Source organism: Cavia porcellus, unplaced genomic scaffold (genome assembly GCF_034190915.1).
Source record: "Cavia porcellus strain 051 isolate PalLab524CR breed Dunkin Hartley unplaced genomic scaffold, mCavPor4.1 scaffold_7, whole genome shotgun sequence".
NCBI lineage: Eukaryota > Metazoa > Chordata > Mammalia > Rodentia > Caviidae > Cavia > Cavia porcellus.
Window position 1 is genome coordinate 28,267,414 of NW_026947490.1, and position 11,514 is coordinate 28,278,927.

Sequence of the window (11,514 nt, forward strand, 5' to 3'; positions counted from 1 at the left end):
TTGCTCTGGCCTATGTGTCTTGTCTTTGATAGAAGCTGGGGAGAGAGACTTCTAGGGCAGAGACTTTAATAAAGGTAACAGTGCTGGTTGTGCTGGTGCATAGCTGTAATCCCAGCACCATGGGAGGCTGAGGCAGGAGGATTACAAATTTGAGCCCAGCCTATGCAATTTAGAGAGTTAGCAAGATGCTGTGCCAAAAATGTAAAAAAAAAAAAAAAAAAAAAAAAAAAAACTGGAGATTTACCTCAGTGTGAAGGGGCTGAATTCAATTCTCAGTACTGCAAAAAAATCAGAAACAAAACAAAAATACCTGTTCACCGTTAAGAGTAATACATAGCAGGACCGAATCAAAGTGTGTCTTATCAGCTGAAAAAGATACAAGAATGATTTAAGTTCAGACCATTTATTGCTTCCATTGGCAGAAGGAAGACTGAAAGTGCTGGGTCCCTGTGGTCCTTGTCACCCACGCTGAAAGGACCACAAAGAGCTACAGGGGCTGGGCTGCTGCAGGAAGAGTGACCAGTTCTCTGCTGCTGAGCACCCTCTCACCTTTCCATCCTCTGGTTCTGGGGGAGCCTTCTGCCAGGCTGTCAGTCCTGTGACCCACCTGTTTCCTCTGGAGTCCCTGGTAGAGACATGGCTGCCTTCATTGACAGCTTACACCAAACGTGTTTTTAGCACTTTGTGTGTTATTTCAGTGAATCCAACAGGAAGATGGTGTCACATTTTGGATGAAGAAATGTTGGCCACAGTCCTTTTGCATCCATCTGCTGGGTGGGGAGGGCAATAGGTGGACACAAGGTGGCGACTGAAATGATGTTTTCTGTTTTGGAGCTTCTATTCTGGCAGGGTAGACAAGTGTCATATGGTCAAATGTACTGCTTACACATGGTTTTTCGCCTTCAAGTAATGGCAGATCTGGCCATGGATTACATAAACAGATACATTTTTCTCATCTATACCTATAGATGGGGGCTGCTGCCACTGTTCAGAGACTTGGGGATGTTGCTGAGCCCTTTTTGATTTTCTTAGTCTTTTCCTTATGGTCACAATATGGAGGCCACCACTCCAGGCATCATATCTGAAATTAAGGGAGGAGATCAAAATTTTCCTAGAAGATTCTAGCAGAATTTTATTGCTTAGAGCTATCTTATTGCTTAGAGCTATGGCCCTAGCCTGACAATGTGTATATTTGGAGGTAAATCAGGATGAAGAGAAGGAATGGATATCGAGTCCAAGCAACAATGTGTGTTACCCTCAAGGTGACTGTCCCTGTTGGACCAAAGATTTGCACCTAGGAAGCCTAACTGGGCAGATGTGGAGATACTGGTTCGGAGGAGGGTGTACAGTGTGTGCTTGTGGAACACTTTCCCACCTGCTGGGGGCGTGATTCCTGATATGGCATACAGGCATGGACACACACAATGGTGTCCTCTTCTGTGGCTCACAGGCCAGTGAGGGAGAAATAATCAGGGAAATTCCAATGTCACCTCTTTCTGGGCATGGCGCACACCTGTAATCTCAGCACTCATGAGCCTGAGGCAGGAGTATTACAAGTTTTGAGGCCAGCCTAAGCTATTTAGCTTAGGATGGCTTGGACAACATAGTGAGAACCTGTCTTAACAAAATAAAACAAAACCAAAAATTTGTCAGTGAGGGATGATCTTTATACATACTGATTTAAAATTATGATGAATGTTTAAGTTTTAAAAATTTATTACAGTAAAAGACATATTGAGATTAATTACCCTCAAAATACACCTCACTGGGTGTGGTGGCCCACACACTCCCAGCAATTAGAAGGCTGAGACAGGAGTATTGCACCAAGTTCAAGGCCAGCTTGGGCTACAGGGAGAGACTGTGTTAAAAACTCAACACCAAAACTAACCAAAGAAACAAAAATACACTATTGTTTTAAACATCCCATTGTTCTTGCCACTTCCTGAAGCAGTTTTAGAGTAAATGTTTGAAGTAAGGGGAATATTTTGAGGAGGAGTAAATGTAATATGTCTTTTTTATTATTTAAAGAGAGAAGAAAAAAAGAAAGGACATAAAAAAACAATGCAGTAAAAGGGCACAAACAACACAGCACCTCCAGAAAAAAATATATACAGTACGAAATCACCAGTCAACAGGCCACACATTATCCTCCCAGAAACAGCCATCCATATCACTAAATTAAAGCAAATGCAATGTGTCTTAACATAATAATTTAAAAAGAAATCACCATTTTTTAAAATCGGTACCGGGGATCGAACTCACGACCGCCTGCTTACAAGGCAGGTGCTTATGCCGCTAAGCTAAATCCCCAGCCTCAAAATCATCATTTTAAAATCATACTTCATGTATACATTTTTCTTATGATATTTATTTTTTGACTTTTTTTGAGACGAGGTCTTATTCTGCAGTTTGGCCTGGCCTTGAACTCACTCTATAGCCCAGGCTGGCCTCGAACTCATGGTGATCTTCCTGCCTCAGCCTCCCAAGTGCTTGGATTACAGGTATGCATCACCATGCTTAGAGTTCGTTTTCATCTTGCAAAATGAAAGCTCTGTGTCCATTCAACAATGACTCCCCATTTTCTTTTCCCCTGACTCTGGTACTTGGCCACCTTCTGTCTCTACACTTGACTGCTCTAGGTATCTCATATAACTAGAATCATATGTTAGTCCTTTCGTAAACTGACTTGTTACACGCAGTGTAATGAGTTTGTGATCTACCCATGCTGTGGCAGGTGTCAGAGATTCCTATCCTTTTCACAGCTGAATAATAGTCTGTCATAGTATATACCAGACATTTTGCTTATTCCTTCATTGGTCATTGAACATTGGGTTGCTCACATCTTTTGGCTCTTTCCAACTATGCTGCTATGCACATGGGGGTACAAACCTCTCAGTCCTCGGTGTTTTATTCTCAGAAGTGGAATTGTTCATTTAGCCTTTGGGATGTGCGATTGGTTGAACAGGGATCCTCCATGTGCTCACTTCTACAACCCTGAATGTGTTTTACTTGAAAAAATGCAAATGCGGGCTCTAAATCTGATGGCAAAGGTCTTTATGAGAGACATACCGATGGAAGAGAGCACCATGTGGTGACAGAAGATGAGAGTCGGGTGATCCAGTCAAAGCCAGGGGACTGAAAAATTTGCCAAAGCAGGGAAAGGAAGGCAAGGGGTGCCCACTAGAGCCCTGCAGGAGGGGCCTGGTGACACCTGGATTCCAAACTTCTGGCCCCCACAACTGTGAGAAAATGAGCATCTGTTGTGGTGAGGTGCCATGGCCACCCTGGGAGACATAGGGCATCCCAGATGATGGTGGGGAGGCTTCTTTATGGATTTTTACTTCATTATCCTGCTCTTCTTAGTGCTGAGCAGAATGAGATTTAAAAAGAAAGGAAGCAACACATTTCTGAGATGCTGTGACCATGGACAAGACTTCCTGTGATTTCCACCTGGGTCCTCAGCTGGAGGACAGGGGCCTCGGGGCTTGGTTTAGTTTGAAGCATTCCTGAGTGGGAGCCCAGTGGTCTGACAGAGGGGAAGCACAGATGTGTAGGCCAAGTTTGAGTGCCAGTTTGCAGCCACGGCCCTGGACAGGGTCTTCTCTGCCTACCCTCTTCTTGGGTTCTGGCTTCCCCAGGACTTTGGCCTGGGACATCCTGGTCAACGGCTGTTGAGAAGTTCTTGTCTTTAATGTGCAGATGTTTTTCAGACATTTTTCTACACATGGGTGGGATGGTTGGTTTCAGCAATACCGGGCACACCATCACTTACTTTCCAGCTCTGATCATGTGTCACATGGGAGCACTTGCATTTTTAAGTCTGAGCTCAAGAATGTCATTCACGTACCCTGGCACATGCTTATAATCCTGGTACTATCGAGGCTGAGCCAGGAGGATGGAGAATTTGAGACCATCCTGGCTTACACAGCAAGACCTTATCTGAAAAGAAAGGGTGGGGTGGAGAGATACAGATGGGTATGTGTTACAGATTAAGGAAATTGACATAAAGGATCCTGACAGTGTTTAACAATGGCTGGCATTGTTTCGTGAAATGATGTTGGTGTGAAATGATTTTTAAAACAATTATAATTATTAGCACATATTGATGGCACAAGAATGAGTTGCATTGTGATATTTTCATTAAAATCATTTGTTAACGGGCATCATGGTCAGAAAAATTTGGAAGCCACTGTTATCAGTCCCCATGGTTGTGCAGTGATTTTCAGACAGCTGCCCCTCGGAGCTTGGCCTTAGCAGGACGCTGCAGGCAGATGGCGCCCGTGCCCCGTGGGAAGTGTGTTTTGCTCTAGCCAAGTTGAAGGCTCTAACCTCAGAACCCTCTTTAATGGAACAAGCAGCACTAACCTGGATTATGTTACTCACAGAAGAATCCTGCAAGTGGATGCAGGACGTCAAGGCTGAGTGTGGCTCTCAGGAGACCTCCATTCATTCCTCTTTACACTTTGTCCCTGTCTACCTCTGTACCTGATAAGGTCCACACCCTGTAGCCCATAGCTCCACAAGATCTGGATTCATGCATAGCGTAGGGAAGCACTGGCCTGAGAATTAAGAGTCAAACTTCTGGTGCACATAAATGGCTTTCTTATCAGCCATTGGACAGCTTACTTAGCTTCACTGTGCCTCAGTTTCCCCTGCCGTTAAAGGATGAGATGCTAGCACCTACTTCAAAGGACTGTTATGAGCAGGCCTTGAGTTAATTACTTGTTCGGCACTCAGATGGGCCTGGCCTGTTTGTTAAACTAATCTTTTAAAATTCTTATTTTATAGAAGAGAAAACAGGACCAGAGCAAAGTAGTCAATTACAAGATTTTTCCCTGCAGGAGGATCGCACAGTGAGATGAATTCAGCAACTCTGACTCCAGGGTGGTTGCCCCCAGCGCATGTGCCCTGCAGCAGGAGCAAAGACAGCTCCTTTTGGGTGGGATGGCATCAATTTCTCCAGCAGAGGCTGTGACCAGGGTTGATTTCAAGATTGGGACAAGGCTTTGTTACCTCTGCATCATGGAAAGAGCTGGACAAGTACTGAACTCATTTTAATACAATGAGCTGAGTTCTGAGTGTGACAGTGACCTAGAGGAAGAGCAGAGTGAGTGGGCAGTAGCATTCACAGAGGCTCACTGCCTCTGCAGGATGGAACTGTAATGAGTTACAAGATGAGAAGAGAAGGAACCCAACACTATAACAAATAGTGTCTGACCGACTATCTGCTCTCAGATGGCCATTTGACTTCTCTTTCCCTGTGTGCCCCTCTGTGGGGAAAGGGCATTAGAAAGAAGAGTTTTGTCCAATGGTTGGCACCTCTTCTGTGTTCTGTGATTCTCTGTGCTACTCTACAAGGAAGTTATAATCAATGCAAAGTGATTTTTGGGGTCTTTTTTGAGACAGGGTCTCACTATGCAATTCAGACTGACCTCAAACTCACAGTGATCCTCCTGACTCAGCTGCCCAAGTGCTGGGATTACAGTCATGCTCCATCATACCCAGCAATGCAAAATGAAATTCTAAAGTGCTCCAAAGGATTTACTGAGCAATTCCTATAGCTCACTGCTTTAGAAAGAGAAGGCAAAGAGTTGCCTGAGAGGATGAATGATGAATCCTTAACGTGGCTCTTATTTTAGTCAGCACCACCACCCTTTTAGCACCCCGGTTGCTGACTCTGAATGGGAATCGTGCGTTGCTGTCAAGTAGAATGGGACCCAGAAGCTATGTGGTTCTTTTACAAGTCCAGAGGTGATAAGTTTGGTTCTGCATGCAGGATGTGGGATCATCATCTGGTTCTGCAAGAAGCACCTTTAACACTACCAAATGTCTACCATCCAATCATGGAGTATTAAGTGACAATGCGACTCATGCATCACACATTGTTTGGGGTGCTTCCTTTTTTTGACTACTGTGACATTTCACCACAAACATTCATGTACAAGTTTTTGCTCGAACACTTGGTTTCAATGCTTCTGGGTGGTGTACCTAGAAGTGGAATTGCTGAGTCACATGGTAATTCTGTGTTCAAGGTTTTGAGGAAGGCCATGCCATGTTCTGTTCCCACCAATAATTTACTGGAGTTCTTTTATCATCACACTTGATAATGCTAGCTATTTTCTGGCAGTTTCCTTGCTTTCCATGTTAGTATATATGAAGGTCATTTCAAAGGCAGTGTTTTCAGGTGGGCAGTAGCTGTTCTCAATCAGCACCAAGGACAGCGACCTTCATGGGCCAAACGGAGGCTGCAGGTGCAGAGAGCTGCAAACTTGCAGGCAGGTGATCGGAGGACGATCTGCCTGTGTATATATATGTGACGCTGGGGATGGATACCAGGGCCAATGCCAGCACATGCTCTCCCACTGAGCCACAGCTCGGCCACAGACAGCTTAAAAGGAGAAATATTGTCACTTTTAATTTTTTTTCTTATTGTCTTTTTGAGACAGGGTCTTGCTATGCAGTTTAGGCTGGCCTTGAGCTCACTTTGTAGCTCAGTCTGGTCTTGAACTCGCAAAGATCCTCCTGCCTCAACTTCCTGAGTTACTGGGGTTAAGGGGTGTGCCACCATGCTGGCTAACACTGTCGCTTTTAAAGGGGGTCACTGTCACTAGAATCAAATGACTTTCCATATTGCTGTCTCTGCTACTGCCAAACAATCACGACATTTTTATCCCAGGTTTCTGTAGTTCTCTTCCCTTTCCCCAGCTCTCAGCTATAGTTGCATGGTTTCCTCCCTCTCTTCGTGCAGAATTCTGCTCTGTTCTCATCTTTTCAATGGAGGGATATGAAGAACTGCTCAGGAAACCGAGGAGGGGCAGAGAGAACCTAGTGTGAAGAGTGAGATTCATAAAGGGATGAACAAAACCGAGGAAAAACGAAGGGACCTGAATCCTGGCGGAGGGAACCGAGGAGGTACGAAGACCCAAAGCGGGGCGAAGAGACACCAACTTGGTGTGTAGCACACCCCTTTGGGTGGAAGGCACCCACGAAAAACAGAGGGGTCCTAGGGGTTACACAAATGGCCGAGAAACCACAGAGGTCCCCGAGGTGGGCGGGAAGGAAACGAGAAGTGCGGCAGGACCCGAGCAGGGGCAGAGACAGCCGAGGAGGCAGACAGGAACTCGTGGAGCTCAGAAGAGGCCAAGGAATCTTGGCAGGGTTGAGTCCCGCGGATGGAGAGAAGACCTTTAAAAGAAGACGCTTTGAAGCCTGAGGAAGAGAACCGGGAGGGGCGGAGGAACCCACGGAGGCCCAATGGACTCCAGCAGGCACTGAGGGACCTTAGGTCACCGTTTGGGAAACCCGAAGGGGCGAAGTGACCCGAGGAGGGACGGAAGGGCCGAGGAAGTACGAAGAAACCCGAGGAGGACCAGCGGCCGGAACCCCAGAGAGGTCAGGCTGCTGCGACCAAAACGCCCCTGAAGGAGCGTTGGCCGGCGGAAAAGGACGACTTCTGACAAAGACAGTCCTGTTGAGCGAGGGTAGAACTGAGTGTGGACCAGAACAGCCTGGGGTTTTGGAAGGAAGCGCGTGGGGGAGGGGTAAAGAGGAGGGCAGCAGAGAGAGAGATGAGGGGCGGGTTCCTGGGCCAGATTTGCTAGGTAAGGCAAGCAATGGGGATCGAAGGCAAGAACTTAACCAGCTTGCCTAGAGAGAGGCGCAGCAAGCGCGAGTCTGGCTGAAAGAGCTGGACTGCAGAGCAGAGGCTGACCAGGCCCCAGCGCTCAGAAGACAGCTGAGCCGTGGGCGGTGCACGTAGACTGAGATCGTGGCCAACAGAGAGAGTGTGTCTGCTGGCTGGGCAGCGAATGTGACTTCACTGCAGGAATTGAAGGGAGATGGATTTCTCTTTGTACTCTGGAACAAACAGATCCCACTGTTTGATGAGTGGCTTCCAACATCCCAGAGAACAAGGAAAGACAACAGAAGGAACCCAGAAGGGCTTTATTGAATCCTGCAGCTCAGTGAAGACCTCACAGACCAGCACACCTGCTTAGCCCACTTGATGCTTTAATCATGGTGTCCTACCTCACCCAAGCAGAAGCCCTAAAAGGAACCTAGAACTGTGACCATTCAACATGGCCTAAAAGACCATTTTTGCTATGCCTTCCCTAGTTGCATCCAGGGAGGAGATGAGGTACCACATTTCCCAGTCACCTCTCCAGGCACCACATCAAACATTCCTGCATGGAGATCCAGGTCTTGATGCACAACTACATCTTGTGGGTGGGTAGGTGGGCTGGCACCTAATATGGAGAACAAATGATGAACAAAGAGATCATCCATATTTCTGGAAGTTTAGTGAGGATATAAACATGAGAAAGTAAGCTCAGGTGCCTTAGAAACCCCCAAAGAAAAGAGCTTCTCAAGTGCCAAACTGTTTCCATCCAGCACAAGCTTGTGCCCTTTGACTGACCAGCGTGATGTTTGTGTATGCCCAACAGTGATGCCCCTACATAGGCAAAGGCCAGATTGGCCTCAGCAATGAGGTCCTAGGACAGCAAGTGCTAGGCTAAAACGAGACACAACTGAGACCATGGAGGCAGGCAAAGTTGAAGCAACATTCGAGGACTTTTTTGGGCCAGGTGCGGTTGGGCCAAGAGCGAAAAAACCGTCACCGAGCAAGGGGTGAGGGCATGTTTTTAGAGGGGAATTTGGGAGGGAGTTATTGCTGAGGGGGGATGCAAAATTTTGGGTCGCTGAGTAGAGTGTCTGAGGCTCAGTGATAGGGTACAGGAGGTGCTAGCAAGCACAGCATATCTTGTGGTTTTTCATGGAACCAGCCCTGTGCAGGTTGAGCCATGTGGGGGCAGTCGCCATATTCCTGTTGAAGGCCATGGCCCCCTATGTGTGAATAACAGATCTGTTAGGGGGAGTTTTTTCTCTCCTAGTTGGGTGGGGGTCTAGTTCAAAGATCTGACACCAAGGTCTTAGGTGGAGTGGACTGTAAGGGCCTGAAGCCAGAGGAGCAGAGAGAGGAAAACCAAGCAGCCTAAGATCAGGAAAGGCAGGGAGAGGCCTGAACAGCGTAAACCTGGCTGTTTTTCCGATGCCAGTGACAAATAGATCCCAGCATCCTTATCATCCTATTCCAATGGTATGTGAATTGACAGAAGCCTGGGAAAGCAACATTCCCAATTGAAATGAGGAGGGAAGCTCATCAGGCACATACCTCAGTTCTCCCACAAAATGTGACTGCATGGCAGAACCACACTTCCATCTACAACAGTCCCAGGAAACAATCTTTCTTCTTCCCCAGCTGATGCTTAAGTCACAGTGCCCAGGTTTCAGATGGCTTGACTTTTTTCACCACTGTAACTGGGCAGATGATGTGTTCGAGTAGTAAGTTCCAAGTGGATCCACTAGACAGTGCTATTCAGAGACAGAAATATTCTGCGAGAACCCTGGACAATCACTCCATGTCACATTTGACTGGAGGAGGGGTGGCCTAGGGAGGACCCTGGGAGGTGCCTGTGGGGTGTGCATGTGTGTGTGTGTGTGTGTGTCTGTCTGTTTCAGACAAAGTCTCACTATGTAGTTCAGGCTGGCATGGAACTCACTATGTACCCCAGACCAGCCTTGAACTCATGGCAATCCTCCTGTGTCACCTCCCAAGTGCTCAGGTTACAGGTGTGAACCACCATACCTGGCTAAGCACTTGCCTGGCTGAACAACCCATCTCCTGTGTGGATTTAAGGATGACCTGCTTCTCTTAATGTACTTGGGGGTACAAAGATGAGCAGGTTGTTGGTTTTTGTAAAGAGACATGTCCTGGGGGCTGGGGATTTAGCTCAGCGGCATAAGCATCTGCCTTGCAAGCAGGCAGTCGTGAATTCGATCCCTGGTACTGATAAAAAGGAAAAAGACAAAAAAGAGAGAGAGAGAGAGAGAGAGAGAGAGAGAGAGAGAGAGAGAGAGAGAGAGAGAGACATGTCCCAAAAACAAGGTGCAATGGATGTAAAGAAAACGAGACAGACAAAGTTAGGGAACTGGGTGAGTAGGTGGGAACAGTCTCTAGAATTGAAGTCCTGATTGCAATTTTTTCTGGATTTTTATTAGAATCTTTTCTAATATCCACTTCTAAGAACAGAAGCAGATTTTGGGAGGGGAGGGTAAAGTTCAGTTAAGTGGTAACCTAATTGTTTAACGATTCCAGGGACCCTCTTTGGCTATATCGGGCCTTCATGTTTACTGTTCTTTTGGACACATCTTAGCAAAGTGTCTCATGTTGTCCCAGCAGCATGCCACTGACATTCAAAGCTCTGCATCCATTACCTTCAACACAATGCATTTGTAAGGTTTCATCCAGAGCAAACAGGTATGGCTTAGTATAGCATGAAATCCTTGGGGTGACCAAAGGTTAAATTAGTTTAAATTAAACTGTTATCCACTCAGGTGACATCAGGTCCTAAAGGACTTTGGAAAAGTTTATGATTGGATTTTGGATATTTGAGCAAAAGGAAGTGGATGGTAATGAGGTCTGCTTCCAGCCTGGTCATTAGCCCTTCGCATCATGGCTCCCACAGCAGTGGCTTGCTGGATGGCTGAACTTGGAAACTTTTTTTAGTTGGCTCTGATTGGAATGGGCTTTCTGGGATTCTCTTCTCAAAGCAGTGTTTTTCACTTCTGTTGTTGTTTTGTTTCTGGGTACCAGCGATCAAACTCATGACCTCACACTTACCAGGCAGGCTCTGTGCCACTGAGTTATATCTCCTGCCCTGTTTTTACTTTTACATCTCTGATTCTGGGGTTTTGTTCATTCCTGAGATGTCCTCAAGGCATCTATTTTATTGTACTGATGAAAATACTTATCTTTATTTTTAAAAAAATTAAAAAACTTTGGGTCTCTTTTGAGACAAGGTCTTACTCTGTGGTTCAGGCTGGCCTTGAACTCACTTTGTAGCCCAAGCTGGCCTCAAACTGGAAGCAATCCTCAGTGTTATGGTGGATATATTGTATCAACTTGAGAAGTTTAGAAGTTTATCTAAGAGACTCAGCAGAGATCCAGGATCCTTACTTCCTAGACATCCTCAACCTGTGCAAGCAAGAGGAGGGCACAGAGATTTTGTGAGTGCTATGTCTGCCCTGCAGGTGGGGTGGGGATGGCCTGCATACAATATAAAGAAGGAAAAGAGCCTGCTCTTTTCTCCTTTCTGTTCTGGCTGCTTTTGCTGGCTGCTGCCTTTGAAGCTGCCCCAATGCCACACACAGAGAGGACAGAGAGAGCCACAGACATAGAATGACAGACAGAAATGGACAGACAGAGAGACTTACAATCAGGCCAGCCAAGTTCCAACCCTGTACTGGGACGCCACTCCCTTCTCCGGTGGCTGGCATCCCCTACCATCCCATCCTGCCTGTGCAGTGACCTCAGCTTCTGGCAGAGCCACAGCCCTGGCACTGCCATACTCCTGGCATCGCTGCCCCATAGAGGCTTCCTCCAAGACAGAGGTCTACGGCTTCTAAGGGCGTCTAAGGTCTGGAGCGCTGGTGTCTGGCACAGCGCAGGCACCG